The sequence below is a fragment of the Chiloscyllium plagiosum genome, unplaced genomic scaffold (assembly GCF_037043375.1).
Source record: "Chiloscyllium plagiosum isolate Xiang-an unplaced genomic scaffold, Cpla_swu_hap1 HiC_scaffold_2, whole genome shotgun sequence".
NCBI classification, from domain to species: Eukaryota; Metazoa; Chordata; class Chondrichthyes; order Orectolobiformes; family Hemiscylliidae; genus Chiloscyllium; species Chiloscyllium plagiosum.
This window is the reverse complement of record NW_028270140.1, coordinates 35,834,097-35,851,849: the sequence shown is the minus strand read 5'-3', so window position 1 is coordinate 35,851,849 and position 17,753 is coordinate 35,834,097.

Sequence of the window (17,753 nt, the reverse complement as noted above, 5' to 3'; positions counted from 1 at the left end):
ATTTCGTTCATTATGGGAAAACACCATTGTATGTTGAAAGAGGACGCAATTAACAAAGAGAATGTGTGGAATTAATGACCGCAACTACATTAGTTACTTTCCCAGACATAATACTTGAGTAGTTAAGGGAATTAAACCAATTCAAGGGTATTTTTGATGATCATCTCTATTGGTAAAGTATTGGTAAGTCAGGAGTATGCAATGAGATATATCCATAAGTGAACCATACATGTCTTACACCACAAAACATTGATAATTTCTTGAAATTTTGAAATTTGGTTTCTAATTATGAATAACTATACAATTGCTTTGCATTAAATATTTCTTGAACATTGGGCACTATCAGATTAGCAAGTTGCCTTTCTGTTCAGTTTACTGACTATCCTGGTGTACAGTTAACAGTCCTTCTCTGAATAAATTAGTAAAACCTCCCCCCAATAATTGGTCAAACATTATGAAAGTCAGCCAGATAGAACCTGCTCCTTGGATGCTGCCTGAACTGCTGTGCTTTTCCAGCACCACTCTAATCTAGATAGAATTGTTTGAATAACCTAGATTTCCACAGTAGTCAGTTCAGAGGATGATCTGCGAAAGTCAGTCATCCTTCCAAAGTTATTTGACAGTTAATTTCCATTTATTTTTATAATATATTCTAAGTAGTAACAGTAGTGACATGTTTATTTTACTTGAGAATTATAGGTCTTTTGTTTAAAATTCAAATGGTTTACTTTATAAAAGGTGACCAACTTTCCTGGGTCTTTCCCTTTGGTACATTTTATTTTGGGCTATCAAAATTATTGTCATGAGGATAGCTTAAATATCACCAGCAATTACATTTAATAACTGTATGAATGTTGAAAAAATAAAATTAAGGTTACAGATTATCCCTTAAGAGAATTGTGATTTAACTTAGTGTAAGATATGCACTTTAATTTATTCAATTCATGGGATCTGGGCATCATTAGTTAGGCCAGCATTTGTTGCCAAATTACATTTTGCCTTGAGAAGGTGGTGGTAACCTGCCTTCATGAAACTAGAGTTTGGATAGCCAGTGTTTTAGGAAGATAGATCTGAGATTTTGACCCAGTGACAGTGAAGGAATGGCAATATAGTTCCAAGTCAGGTAGGTATGTGGATTGGAGGGTAACTTGCAGATGGTGATGCTCACATGCATCTGCTGCCTCTATCCTAGTTAGTAGAAATTGCAGATTTGAAGGGGTGCTATAGGAGTTGTGGTGAGTACTGCACAAAGACCAGATAATTGTGACTGTTACAGTTGGGATTACGAGTAGAATTGACATGATTGTTGAACAGTCGGCTTCGCAATCCTTAATTTTGCAGATTGGTTGAGATTCTGTAATTCTGATTCCTTTCAATTGTGTGTAAATCCAGGATTGAGGGTGACAGAGTATCCTTTTGTTGTCTTGTGTCCTATTTAACTTATCTGCAGCACTCAGAGCAAGAGACTTCCTTTGCCTGCAACACAGGGATAACTAAGGAATAGTTCTCTGACTGTAACTTTCACAGTATGCTAATGTGTGAACACAGAGTGGTACACAGGGGAGTGTTCAGTCCTACTAGTACACTCCAGTAGAGTTGACACCAACTTTTTAATGCCTGACCTGTGTAATCTTCAAAGGGAAAACATAAAATGTGTCTGCAGTTTGGGATACAATCAGCAGGAGTGGCTTACCATTGATCAGCAGTTCACCAGCCATTCATTAGCTTTGTAGTCATGAGATATAAAAATGTAAGAAATTGGAGCAAGAATAGACCATTTAGCCTGTTGAGCCTGTACCACCATTCAATATGATGATGGCTGATCATCCAACTCAGTAGACAAAAGTGAGTATTGCAGATGCTGGAGATCAGAGTCAAGATTAGAGTGGTGCTAGAAAAGGACAGCAGGTCAGGCAGCATCCGAGGAGCAGGAAAATCAACATTTTGGGCAAAAGCCCTTAATCCAACTCAGTCCCCCATTCCTGTTTTCTCGCCATATCCTTTGATCTCCTTAACCCTATAAACTATCTTCTTCTTGAAAATATTTAATGTTTTGGCCTCAACTGCTTTCCGTGGCAGAGAATTTCACAGACTCACCACTCTCTGGGTGAAGAATTATCTCCTAACCTTAGTACTAAATGGTCTGCCTCATATCCTTATAATGTTATCCCTGGTTTCAAGCTCTCTGGTTATTGGGAACATTTTTTCTGCATTTACCCTGTGGAGTCCTGTTAGAATTTAATAGATTTCCATGAGATTCCTTCCCCTCCTGCACACCATTCATCTAAACTCACAAAAATAAATCACAGTCCAACTGTTTGAAATTTTTTTGACATTGATCTCACTATCCAGTCAGACACTTAGTTTATACCCACAGCCATTTCAGGATGCATAATCCTCTTTTAAATAACACATTTTGAAATGACAAATTAAAAATGACCACAGTACTTCATTGTTCTGACCTATGGTCAAGACAGCATGTTTGCAAAGCTCTGTTTTCCTTACTGCTAGCAGAAATGTTGTTGTAGGGTGTGTGTTTGCTAGCTTTGCAGGTATTAATAAGTCTCAATGCAATAATAGTTATATCCTAAAATTCAAAGACAGTACTAAATCTTTTAAAGTTGTATCACAAAATTTCAGTCAAATTATACGAGGATACATTAGTAGAAACATGTTATTGCAGATGCTGGTATCTGTACTGAAAGCAGCAAATGCTGTCTCTCCATGGATGCTGCCTGACCTGTTGTGATCTCCAGCATTTGTTGTTTCGAGAGGATACGTTAGACCGGGCAGCATATAAACGGGAAACATGTAAAATGCAAAGAATTGTGTTTAATCCAAAATCTAAATATTAGACCTTATAATACATAAAATAGCTCTCTTTTTTTGTAGGCAAGCATGATGAAATTGAAATTCAATTATACAAGCACGCAGCGCTGCTTCATCTATTGGTGACGGTTCGAGATCTTCTGTTGATGTGTGACCTTGATACTGCTATCGGTATGAAGAACAACAACAAATGGGTTTCTGTAATTAGGTCAAGATTAAAAATATAAGTTAAGACAAGAATAATTAATTCTGCAAAAAAAAGAAGACTAGCATGTATGAATGTAAATTTTTTCAAGTTTTAATTTGTTTTTATCATGAGCAAACTGATTAAGCTATAAATAACTAAAAAAAATTTAAATTAATTAGATATTATAAAACACTGGCTGGTGTTTTAACAGGGTTGGGGTGGGGTGGGGGCTCACTTAACTTTCACCAGCATCCATTAATGTGAAATAGCCATAAACAAGTACACTTTAAGAGAAGGAAGGTGACCATTGTTTGTTTCAAAATATTCCAACTAGCTACCCTGTCAATGACTGAGAGAAAAGAACCTTCCTGAATGCTAATTTCCATTTCAGCTGATAACTTTTCATGTTTTCTACAATGCTTTGTCTGTAAGAATGTTTTATTCCTCTGAAAGGTTTAGGAAATAAACAAGACCCTTGAGGAGTATTAAGGAAGTAGAAAAGAATTTAAACAAGAAACTAAGAAGGCTAGAGGGGGCTATGAAATATCTTGGAAAGTATGATTAAGAATAATCCCAACATTTTATATGTATATTAGGTGCAAGAGGGTAACTAGGGAAAGGGTAGGCCCAATCATGGACAATGGAGGGAATTTATGCATGGCACCTGAGAAAGTGGGTAAGGTCCTTAATGATTATTTCACATCAGTATTCACCAAGGAGAAATCAAGATTACAGGAAGGTGTGTTGATATTCTATGGCGTGTCAATATTAAGAAGGAGGAAAGGTTGGATGTCTAGAAAAACATTAAGTTACATAAATGCTCACGCCTGATGGGACCTACCCCAGAATACTGAAGGAGGCACGAGGGGAGATTAATGGGGCTTTGTCAAAGATTTTTATATCCTCTTTAGACATGAAATAGTCAATGTTGTTCTTTTGTTTAAGAAGGGAAAAGAAAATTATAGACCAGTGAGATTAATATCAGTAGTCAGGAAATTATTGGAGAAGATTCTTAGTAACAGGACTTTACTTGCATTTAGAAAAAAATAGACTTATTCGGGATGGTCAGAATGGCCCTAGGCCGGAGAGGTGTTGTCTCCAAATTTGATTGAGTTTTGAGGGACGTGATGAAGATTATTGTTGAGGGTGCAGCAGTGGATGTTGTCAATGTGGACTTTTCTAAAGCATTTGACAAGGTTCCTCATGGTAGGTTGGCCCAGAAGATTGAAAGTTGTGGAGGAGTGTTTTTCTGACTGGAGGTCTGACCACTGGTGTTCTACAAGGATCAGTGCTGCAACCTCTGTTCTTTGTAATATATATAAATGATATGAATGAAATGTATGTGGTCTGATTAGGAAATTTTCAGATGACACAATAATTGGTGGAGAAAGGTTATCAAAGAATACAACAGGATATAGATCAACTGGAAAGTTGGGCAGACAATGGAGTTTAATCCAGACAAGTGTGAGGTGATGATGCATTTTGGGAGGTCAAATGCAAGAGGTAAGTATAGACTAAATTACAGGACCCTTAAGTGCATTGATTTACTGAGGCATCTTGGGGTCCAAATCTACATCTCCCTGAAAGTAGTAACATACGTGGATAAGGTAGGAAAGAAGGCAGACAGCATGCTTGCCTTTATCAGTCCACGCACTGAGTGTAAAAATTGGCAAGTCATGATGCATCTGTATAACACTCTAGTGTGGCCATATTTGGAGTATTGTATGCAGTTCTGGTTGCCACACTTTAGGAAGGATGTAGAGGCTTTGGAGAGAGTGCAAAAGAGTTTTACAAGGATGATGCCCTGGATTGGAGTGTATTACCTAAGAGAAGAGGTTTGACAAACCTGGATTGTTTTCACTCGAGCATCGGAGGCTGAAGAGTGACCTGAAAAAGGTATATAAAATGATGAGAGGCATGGATTGTTTGGATAGTTGGAGTCTTTTTCCCAGGGCGAAAATGTCAAATACTAGGGGCCATAGGTTTAAGGTGAGAGGGGCAAGTTTAAAAGAGATGTGCGAGGCAAACTTTTTACACATAGGATGGTAGCTGTCTGGAACATGCTGTTAGGGGAGGTGGTAGTAGCAGATATGTTATCAAAGTGTAAGAGGCATTTATAGAGACACATGAGCAGACAGGGAATACAGGGACACAGAAAATCTGCAAGCAGGTGAAATTTATTTATAATGGCATTATGTTTAGCACAGATGTGATGAGCCAAAGGGCCTGTTCCTGTGCTGCATTGTTCTATGTATCTATGTGTATTACAAAGTGAACTCTTTTTAAAAAATGTGCTCACATGGTCTGTTTGCATAAAAATCAAGTATATTTGCCATTCTTGGAATCTTATGTTTTGTCATATAAATAACAGCTTTATTCTCAATGAGTTTACAATATTTATAATTTGTGCCCTATTTCAAAATTTCCCATCAAAAAGCAATAATATTCTTGTTATTTTCTGCAAATTGACTTGAATACAAAGTATTGTTTTTCAAAATGTTTTGAAAAGTTAATAATTTTAAACAAACAGTTGTAAATGTTGGAGAGTTGTGTTTTTGTTTTATATCTTACTTGTCTTTAAAACTTAGATGTTTTGTAAAAGATCGTGCTGTTAATTTTTCAAAAGTCTTCTTCTTTCTAATAACTTTACTTATTCCATTTTTAGCATACTTATTCAAAACCAAGGATATTTATGTAACCACTTTGGGTTCATGTTTAGATGATGTTTGGAAAAAGCTTCGAATTGTTCAGTATGTCAGTCAGAGTAAACAAGAAAGCAATCCCAAAGTAACTGAACTTGAGGATCAGATTTTAATGTGGATACAAAATACTCACATAAGGGAACAGAAGGTTTGAACCATTTTAGACACTATGCTTTATTATAAATTATAGTAAGTTAGAACAGCTTTGCATTATTTCTTCATTATTTATTTATTCTGAATGTAAGTTATGCAAATATGTCTTTCAATATAAATAGTAGTGAGGCAATTTTTACATAAACACTTGTCAAATATTGTACAGGAATGCATAAAGCATATGACATGTCACTCAGTATTAATAATTCTGTCACAGACTTTTTCATTTTCACCTAGGCATGCACTAATCATTAAGAAGATTGGAGCTGAAGCAATATCTGCTTTTAGATGAAATTAAAATCCATCCATTCATAGCCAGTGTCATTTGTAGAGTTTCGACTTTCTGTTGAGAATGTTAATGCAATTAATGGCAATAAATGTATTAAGTTGCAGCTACATTTTGATTTGTGCATAGTTGGATGAAATATAAAAACGATTACTGGCTGCGCCTTCAAATTAGGAAGAGTTTTCTTTCACGACAACAATTTTTATTTTACTAGAAGGTGGGCGGCACGGTGGCACAGTAGTGGGCGGCATGGTGGCACAGTGGTTAGCACTGCTGCCTCACAGCGCCTGAGACCGGGTTCAATTCCCGCCTCAGGTGACTGACTGTGTGGAATTTGCACATTCTCCCGTGTCTGCGTGGGTTTCCTCCGGGTGCTCCGGTTTCCTCCCACAGTCCAAAGATGTTCAGGTCAGGTGAATTGGCCATGCTAAATTGTCTGTAGTGTTAGGTAAGGGGTAAATGTAGGGGTAGGGGTCGGTTGCGCTTCGGCGGGTCGGTGTGGACATGTTGGGCCGAAGGGCCTGTTTCCACACTGTAATGTAATCTAATCTATTTTTGTGATACACCTGAAATTATTTGAAGTACAGCACCAATTTAAATTTAACTTTTCTTGAATAGGTATTAATCATCATCAGGATGGATTCAGATTGTGTTAGAGGTACACTTATAAACAGCCTCACCAAAGTAAAAGGTGAGACATGGGTTTGGTTTATTAGATTATTACTGAAGTTATATTCGTGTATAAGTAATGTCTAAGCCTTTTGGAATCCTATATCTTAGAAGTCAACTTTTCAGTCTGTCTTGTCTATGCTGACTCCTTGAAAGATACATTAAATTCTTTTCCTATAACCCTGAATTTTTAAACAAATTTTCACAGATTTATCCAACTCCCTTTTGAAAGTTAAGGATGAATCTGCTTCCATTACCCTTACAAACAGTGAATTTCAGTTCTTTTTATTTTAGTGCATAAAAGAAATTCTCATCTCTCCTGCTTTTGACAAAGATCATAAATTTGTATTCTTTGTTTACAGACCGTCTGACCAACAGGAAGTCTTCAAAACATTTTGGGTTAATTTCAAATTCAATGCCCAAAGGGTGTACTAATCAAACAGCCGCTATAAGAAAATGGGTAGCTCAGCATTGATTTGACATGTGTGCTACCAAATCTTATTTTTAGATCACAGTTAAGCCTAGGATTAAACTTTAGTTTGGGAAGAGCAAGCATTGGAAACCAGGGAAGCTGAATGACGAAACTTTGGATGAGTTAGCAGGATTTTGATCAGAATGATAACCAGGCTACTCTGCAATCGATGAATAGTTTTCAGAAAATGAACATCTGTTCTGAAGAAATCCTGTTCTATTCAGTGATGTGCATCTTATAATTTCTGTAAAATGTGACATTCCATGAGGTGCAAATTAGTGGCAGTCCTCAGAAAAATGTAATGAGCAGAATCTTCTCAGCCCCTAAATGATGTGGGTAATAGTGAATCAGTTGAGAAAATTGAGATTCTTGACTTCAAGGAAATGAAACTGATTTTTCAACCCACAATTTTAACTGCTTTTAATCTTGATAGTGAACAGTGAGGGGCCTATTTACATGCATTAACATCCTAGTGTTACCTGTTCTCACCTCAGTTATATGCAGTTTGCTGTTTCTCCCAGGCAGTGGAGAGAAATTAGTGGGTGCAGCTGCAACATGATTGTACAGCTACAACATGACTGCCTGCAATTCCCCTCCTCATTGCCCAGGTTTTAACTGGAAGTGTACTAGTCTCACCAGATCATCATGGAACATGTCCAATTCACATATAATTCAGCTCACCACTTGCAATTTACTTTTCGTTGCAATGCTGCTGTCAGGCCACTTTACATGTAGGGTTAGCACCCATCTCATGCAACAGAACAGGGTGCATCTCAGGGCAGTTATTTTGCTGTTTTAGTATTCACCTACTTGGATGCTCGCAGCATCTCTGCCTTGCATTGCCTTTTGCACACTGCTCCCTAATTCAGACCTTACAGATTCATTGTAGTTCTATTTTGCTTTCCCTTTTAGCACAGATACAAAGTCAGGAAATCTGCCATGCTTGTCAGTAATGATTTTACAACAATATAGAGCTCTTATGTTGCTGTATTCAGCAGCATGCAACATCAATCTCACACTTACAACCCATGTCGTATGTGCCAAACATGCCGAATGTGCTTCAACCACATTCAGGGTTGGGGTTCTTGTCATTATAGGGGAATGGGCCCTGTTCAGTCAAGCTACTTCAACCATGTCATTGAACATTACAGATTAATTATAGTAATCTCTGTGGAGCTGAAGTCATCAGAGGTGATTTATAAATGACCATCTGCAAATCACAATTTCAAAATACATTCCAAAGTCTCATAGGCTGCACTGCTGTTTCTCCCTCATACTGACTTGTAATTAAATTACAACATGCTATTATATGCAATGTTATGTTTCTTGGGTGATGTTAGAGGTGAGGATGGTGGTGGTGGTGAGGAGGACCAGGTCTCAGTAATCCTACTGCACCTATGTTATTTACACAACATGGCTTGTGCCTCATATATTGGAATAAGGTCTAGTTTGTCAAAGGTGCAAGTGAAGGCATACTATGACCCAGGTTTCCATTGTCACACTGTATGCTGAATTCTCATTTGTGTGTGCTGATTGTTGTCACATTCCTAAAGAACTGTTTAGTTCTGATATTTCTCTTGTAGATTTATTGGATTTGTGACCAATGGATCCAGTCACAACAATATTATTGTTATTGTGACTGCTGCACAATGCAGATAAATTGAAGAGGAACAAATTTGTCAGCAAGACCAGGACCAACAGCAACCTTCAGATATTAAATGGACTCCACATGAGGTCACAGCTGAAGGACCCATCATGAGGCCTCAATGTACTTTTCCCCAGATGAGTGAGGCGCATTGCTGCCACTGAATGGGTCCTGGGACTCAGTCACAGAACTGTGTCACCTGCAGGAGCAGGGCATGTCAGTTGAAGGGCTCTGTAGCTTTCAAACTGAAAGCTGCGCTGAATTTTTATGCAACTGGCTGTTTCCAAGGATCCACTGGGGACTTTCATGAAATTTCTAAATCCTCAACTCACAATCTTGGTTCCTTGTGATGAGGTCAGTGATGCAGCCCAGTCAGTAGGCTTTGCGAACATAGCTGACTTCTTCCAAGTGAAGGCACTATAGACTCTACATAGGTCACATTGAGAGCACTACATCATACATGGCTCACTTAATCAATTGAAAAGGGTTCCATTAGGTCAATGTACATGCATTTGTGATCTGTGATCATCAGTTCCACATCTTGAAATCTGTACAAGAAACCTTAGAAGCTGCCATGATGCCTATATTCTTCTATGTCAAATGAAGTGTCATGCTTGCCACCTATATAGAGTCATAGAATCATATAGCACGGAAACAGACCCTTTGGCCCAACCAGTTTCTGGCGAACATAATCCCAATCTAAGGTAGTCCCACCTGCCTGATCCCGGCCCATAATTCCCAAACTTTCCTATTCATGTACTTAACCAAATGCCTTCTAAATATTGTAGTTGTACCCACATTGTCCCTTCCACGAATAAGTACATTGTTAAATAGGTTGCGCATCACCTCAACACCTGAGGGGACTGAAAAAGCAATTGTCTGGGATGCATTAGATGTTGAACTTTGTCCAAAGTTTACACCTTTAGAATCATAGAGTCATACAGAATGGAAACAAACCTTTCGGTCTAACCAGTTCATGCTGAACATAATCCCAAACTAAACTAGACTCACCTGCCTGCTCCTGGCCCATATCCTTCAAACCTTTCCTATTCCTGTATCTATCCAAATGTCTTTTAAATGTTGTAATTGTACCCGCATCTGCCACTTTCTCAGGACGTTCATTCCATACATGAACCATCCTCTGCGTAAAAACTTTGAACCTTATGTCTTTTTTAAGTCTCTCTCCTCTCACCTTAAAAATGTGCCCCTTGCCTTGAAATCCCCCATCCTTGGAAAAAGACAACTACCATTAAACCTATCTATGCCCTTCATTATTTTATAAACATCTATAAGTTCACCTCTCAACCTTCTACATTCCAATCAAAAAGATCCCAGCCTACCAGCCTTACTTTATAACCCCAACCTTCCATACCCGGCAACATTCTGGTAAATCTCTTCTGAACCCTCTCCAGTTTAATAACATTCTTCCTCAACCGGGTGACCAGATTCGGACACAGTGTTCCAGAAGAGGCCTCACCAATGTCCTGTACAACCTCAACACAACATTCCAACTCCTATACTCAAAGGACTGTGCAATGAAGGCAAGCATGCTAGATGCCTTTTTAACCACCCTGTATAAATGTGACTTTAAAGAACTATCTACCTGAACTCCTTGGTCCCTCTGTTCTACAATGCTACCCAAGGCCCTACCATTTATTATATACGCTTGTTTGTTGTATAAAATGCAGAACCTCTCATTTGTCCAGATTGAACTACATCTGCCATTTTTCCAGTCCATTGACCCATTTGATCAAGATTCTATTGTATTTTTAGAAAATCTTCTTCAAGGTTTTCTATGCCACCAATTTTGCTGTCATTCGCAAACTTACTAACTTGCTGTGTTATCACTTCTCTAAATTTACTACCCATCTCACTCTGTACCTCTTATAGGCCCTTAATAACATTAAGCCTAAGAAAACGAACTTTCAATAATACCTCATATACAAAATAGAGTAGATTTCATTATGTACAGAAAGTAATGTTAAAATGCAAAAAAGTCAAACATATAGGTGTTAAATAAAATAACCACTTAGCTGAATTAAAACGATACCCCTTCAATAATTTTCTCAAAGAAAAAAAATCTTCTCCAGAGCCAACCACATATAGGACTCCCTGAAACAAAAACACAGCTCCTTATTTAAAAAAAAACTGTTCAGCTTTTCAAAAAAACAACCCTTGCAATATTAAGAAAATTACCATAACACCATAAGACATAGGAGTAGAAGTAAGGCCATTCGGCCCATCGCGTCCAATCCGCAATTCAATCATGGCTGGTAGGCATTTTAACGTCACTTACCAGCACTCCCCCCATACCCCTTAATTCCTTGCGAGATTAAGAATTTATCAATCTCTGCCTTGAAGACATTTAACATCCCGGCTTCCACTGTGCTCTGTGGCAATGAATTCCACAGGCCCACCACTCTCTGGCTGAAGAAATGTCTCCTCATGTCTGTTCTAAATTGACCCCCTCTAATTCTAATGCTGTGCCCAAGGATCCTAGTATCCCTGCCTGACAGAAACATATTCCCAGCATCCACTCTTTCTAAGCCATGCATTATCTTGTAAGTTTCTATCAGATCTCCCCTCAACCTTCTAAACCCATGAGTACAATCCCAGGATCCTCAGCCGTTCATCGTACGTTAGGCCTACCATTCCAGGGATCATCCGTGTGAATCTCCACTGGACACTTCATAGGCTCTCTCTTTTTCTATGATCCATTTCCTGACTTCTTTTGTTAGTCATGGTTATCTAATTCCCCTTCCCCCCCTCGATAATCTTTCTTTTCTTTGGGATGAACCTCTGTACTGTGTCCTCAATTACACCCAGAAACTCCTGCCATTATTGCTCTACTGTCTTCCCCAATAGGCTGTGCTTCCAGTCAATTTTCGTCAGTTCCTCTCTCATGCCCTTATAATTACCTTTATTTACCTGTAACACCATTACATCCAATTTTGCCTTCTCTGTTTCAAATTGCAGACTGAACTCTACCATATTATGATTGCTGCCTCCTAACTGTTAAGTCTGGCTGATTACATAGCAATAAGTCCAGAATAACCTGCTCCCTTGTGGCCTCCATCACAAGCTGTTCCAAAAAGCCATCCTGTCAGCATTCCATGAATTCTCTTTCTTTGGATCCACCGGCAACATTATTCACCCAGTCAATTTGCATATTGAAGCCCCCATGATCGCTGTGACCTTGCTTTTCTGACATGCCCTACCTATTTGCTGGTACATCTTGCACCCCTTGTCCTGACCACTGCAGGGAGGTCTGTACATAACTCCCATTATGGTTTTTTTGCCTTTGTGGTTCCTCAACTCCACCCACACAGACTCCACATCATCTGACCCTATCTCATTCAGTGCCATAGATTTAATTTCATCCTTAACTAACAAGGCAACTCCACCCCCTCTACCCATCTCCTTGTCTTTTCGATAAGTTGTAAATTCTTGGATGTTTAACTGCCAGTCCTGAACCCCCTGCAACTAAGTCTCTGTAATGCCTACCACATCATCATCATTCACGATAATTTGTGCTGTTAATTCATCTACTTTGTTACGAATACTATGAGCATTCAGGTAAAGCACCTTAATGCTAATTTTCTTATCCTCATGATTTTCATCTAGTAATATGTCCTCAATTAATCCTTCCTTTTTGCTTCATTCCTAGTCTGCCTCAAACTTAAACCCTGCACACATGGTAACCTGCTGCTTATCTTTCTACTTGACTCCGTACTCCCTGTTGCTTCCTCTTTCCCTTCCCCCTGACTCACAAGTTTAAAGGCCTAGTGACCACCCTATTTATCCTTTTCGGTAGAACACTGGTTCCCAATCAATTCAGGTGGAGACCATCCCATCGGTACAGATCGCCCCCGTTCCAAAACTGATGCCAATGTCCCATGAAATAGAATCCCTCTTTCCCACACCAATCTCTTAACCATGTTTTTATTTCCCGAATTTTCTTATCCCTATGCCAATTAGCACGTGACTCGGGCAGTAATCCGGAGATTATGACCCTCGTGGGCCTGTTCTACAATTTCTTTCTGACTGCTTGATTCTCCCCGAACAGGTCGTCCTTCCTAGTCTTGGCTATGTTGTTTGTGCCAACATGTACCACAACAACTGGATCCTCTCCCTCCCACTCCAATATCCTTTCAAGCTGATCGGGGACTGGGTAGGCAACACACCATGCAGTACTCCCAATCCAGCTCACAAAGGATACTATCTGTCCCCCTAATTATAGAATTCCCATAACAACTAACTGCCTTTTTGCTCCCCACTCTTGAATGCACCATGGTGCCGTGGTCAGCTGGCTCATCCTGTCCACAGCCCTTTTCCTCATCCATACAGGGAGCAAAAATCTCAGACCTGTTGGACAATGTCAAGGGCTGAGGCTCCTCCACTCCTGAACTCAGAATCCCCCTACTTGCCCCACTTACAGTCACACCCTGTTGTTCCCTTTAAAATACATATAGATTTGTTTAAACTTTTAAATTTAGAATTAAAAACTTCAGCCATTCACTGAAGGCCTCCAAAAAGCTCATTTTAAAAAAAAGTCCAATTGGGAAAAAAAATCACAATTAACTCTTGAAATGTTAAAAGAAAAGCCTCCCTTAATGCATATAGTTTTTAGAAGCTTCTAAATTTAGATATGAAGAAAACTTCAACCATTCACAGTAGCCTCTGAATATCTTATTAAAATGTCCTCAGAAGCTTTTCTTTTTGCATTTTCCTACCACTGTGGAAACTCCAAAGGGCTATTCATAGTTGGCAGTGTTTGCCCTGGTGCACAGCTGGGCACCTGCAGCGGGAATCCTAGAAGGTCCCAATAACGGTAAGCACCCTTGCTGATAGTGAACACAAGGAAACCATCATGCTTTGTAGAGGAGTTGTACGTAAGTAATGAAGTGAGCAGCAGAGAATTGGATATGATAACTCACTATTCTATGAAAATATTTTGTGAAGAACCCAAAATTTTTCAAAGTTCAGTCTGATGTCTCTCAGTGCTAATGTGTTTGCTCATCTCTAAATCTGTCACATTTATATTTTGTAGATTTCAGTCCAGCTGCAGCTTATCCAAAGAAAAATGTGACTTTAAGTCGACAGGAAGTTTTAAACTGGTTGGTAAAGTCAAACTTTAAACGTTTGTTTCTCAACTTATACAGTAATACAATAAGAAAATTACCAAAGATTGTTGTAAGCAGTGTGTAATCACATGATTCGATAAATGTAGGTTGAATTTTTGTTGAGTTGGGATATTTCCTAATTTAGCTGACCTCCTTCAATTTAAAGGACTTATTAAACTCAATGTTTGTTTCAGAGGAGTAGGTTGTAGACATCCGCTGGGGCAGCTAAGAGCTGAGGTGGGTTGGTTAGAAGGTCAAGCTCACTTCTCTGAGATATCCTCCTAGTTGTTTTAAAAGCTTTTAGCCCTCAGCCCTCTCGTCTCCTGCCCACCTTTCAACCACCTCCCCCTTGCCCTCTCCTAACCATTGTGAGAACTCACCTAGAATCCAACACAGGCAGACTTTAGGCCCAAGTGGAAATTGAAAAAATAAATATAGAGACAATATAGTTCTCAATTCCGTGCATTTGATAACAAGACTCCCATTGATGAACCCATTCACAGTTTTAAATGTCCTCAACTGGTTAATCTTTTATAAAGACAAAGAGTCTTCTATCCAAACCCCACTCCAAATATAACCTTTATCAAATATCCTTTAATAGCCTCTTTAAAATATCAATCAAATGCATTTGGGACAGCCTAAGGGGATAATTGTAGCTTTTGAAACTCAACCAAGCATTCATGATGACATTATTATTATTGATAATAATAATAATAATAATAATAATACCAACCCTAGGAACTGTCCACAAAGACCTTCAACAAAACTGTACTAACAGATGCTAAATTTTTTTTTAATCCACAACAAGCACCCTGTTTGACAAAGCTGCTCAGCGGAGTTTCTTTTTTAAATTCTCATTAATTCTGTTGCCTTCTTGTTTAAAGATCAATAGATTCACATCATGATATGTAAATAGATCTTATTTATCTTTGAAGAGCATCTACATCTGTTCAATCAGTTTGTGACTCCCATACTCAGCACTGAGTTCAAAGACTCCGCTGGGTTCAGGTTTCCCTCCTCTGAATCATGCCCTGCCCCTTTCCCCACAAGCAAAAATCTAATCTATCAAAGTCAACACTAAACAAAATTAAATGCAAATGGATTAAAATAAATAATGGAATAAATACAATCTTCCCATGGTGTCTTCCTTTCATTGAAGATGAAATTTTGGGGTATATATCCTGCTTAGTTCTATTCCCTTACAAACGCTGAACAGATATTTCAAAGCAATTCATGGGAATAACTTTGGGAAAAAAAGTATCAAAAATACGATTGAATATCTGTGAAGTGTTTGTATAAAATCAGTGCCAATCAGAAAATATACTTATATGATGCCATTTATTCAGGGATGGATTTGTAGTGGTTTCATTTCATTTGAAGTTGACAGCTCACACCCGTGGATTCCTTCATTTCAAGTGGGTAGAGTTCTCTTAGCTTTGCCTTACAGGACAATGCAAGCAAAGAATTCAGATACACCAATTTGTGTTCAAGCAAAAGTTTAAAAAAAACCTGGAAAAGTATATAATGTTGAATTAGTTATTTTGGGATTAGAAGCTAATTAGAATTTGTGCTTATTTGATATGCACAAAATAGAGGCATTATGTTATTCTGCATCTAGAGGATATTTTCCCCCCAAAGATTTAGATAATCAAGTTCATAATACAAATAAGATTATAAAGTAAGGATCTTTACAGTAGCTAAATATTGCTTATGATTCTAAGTTGATTAGAGCTATTAGTAATGTAGATATCTATAAAAGTCTCAAACCCAGTTCCATTATAAGGTTGTCTGTGACAATGGCAATAAATGTGTAACTTCACATTGCTCATTCATGCTGTTTTGTCATTTTGTGATTTTCATCATCATCCAATTCTAGCCTGGAAAGACATAGAAGTTTGGTTGTCTACAGTCATCACATCGGAGCAGATTTCCCTTGGATTGAGTTCTCTTTGGTGGTCGAATACGATTACATGGAGAATTCGTGCTGGGCTGAACTCTGCACACAGCATAATATAAATTATATGATCTTTAAAATCAGACTTCCAAAAGGTTCAGAAACAGGTAATAGTATCTGAACATTATTATTATTCCAAGTATGAAACAAAATTGATTTATATGTTTGCTTAAACTTGTATTAAACCAATTTTGTATTGATTTGATCTGTTTCAAATTCAAATTTATTAGATTTCTATGCTGTATGTACATATTTTTATAAATCAAGATAACTTATTGAAATGAGTGGTAATAGAAATTTCACCCTTACTGCTGTCAGTAAATGGGTTCTGTTCACCTGAGGGAGAAAATTTATTGTGTTTTCAGTTCAGTGGCCTAAATTGTATCCAGACAGTTCCTGGAATCTGGAATCATTTTAAAAATTTCAAAATTGCCATATCACTTAACTACAGTTCACTGCCCCTCCTATCGGCAAGGCAGAGAAAGTGTTTTAAGACTATGATAAATAATTTAGAAACAACTTTTGTATTAATACATGAACAATCCCCCTTTTTTTGTCTTTTGTTTCTCTTGTCTTTATTTTGGTAGGCAATTGTTGGTAATGATTCTGCTTTTCTCATTTATTTCCTCCATTTGTTTCCTTACCTGCTTCATTTATATTCCAGTTTTTGCCTTTGCATTTGATCCCACTGATCCTCCACAATATTAGAATCCTCTCTTTTTGTCCTTTCCTGTTGCCCTTTTCACCACCTCTGTATTCCTTTAAAGTCTAGTAACTTTTTCCAGCTGACAAAAGGCCATTGATCTGAAAAATTAGGCTCATTTTTTTCTACTCTGTGCAAGTAGTTGGCTGTTGCAAGGGTTAAAATCAAGATTCCTGATTCTGTTTTGCTACCTTCAGGTGTATTTAGTATTTTCAGTACTTTATGTTTTTAGTAGCTATAGATGCATCTCCAACTGAGACGATAGTGCCAGTTTTGTCAAAAGAAATGGTTTGAGTAACAGTTGCTTTTTATTCTTCAGGAGATATGCTAACAATTAAGTCTGAGTTTCTGTTGATGGAGCTGCAGATTCCATACATTTTTTTGATGTCTGAAGGCTTGTTGAATATTCCAATTATGCTTCAACTTCTAGAATCAAGGTAGTACTTAGTATTTTTTTTGTCCCCAGCAATGATTTTGATCTTCCAGAATTTCCTAGATTCTAGAACAGTCTTTATGAATTGGTGGCTCGAAATGTAATTCAGCTGTTCAATAAAGGAGGAAGTTAGAAACCATAGGCCAGTTAACCTGACATCCATAATAGGGAAATGCTAGAAGCTATTTACAGGGACAAGATGACAGTTCACTTGGAAAACCATAAGATGATTTTAAGAAAGCCTTTTATGTTTGACAAGTGCATTAGTGATTTTTAAGGGGCCAACTTGCATGATTAATGAGTATAAAGGGGACCAATAGATTTATTATACTTGTGCTTTCAAACGGCATTTAGTTAAGGGCCACACCAGAGATTAATATAAAAGAATAGGGCACATAGGTTTGCTTTTAGAGAGAAAACCGAATGGGAATAAACAAATAATTTTCTGAATGATAGGATGTAACTGGAGATGCACTTTAATAATCAATAGTTGGGGCTCAACCATTTGTAATCTGATTGATGACTTAGTTTTGGGGACTGAGTGTAATATATCAACATTTGACAACAACACAAAGCTGGGTGGGAAAGTAAGCTGTG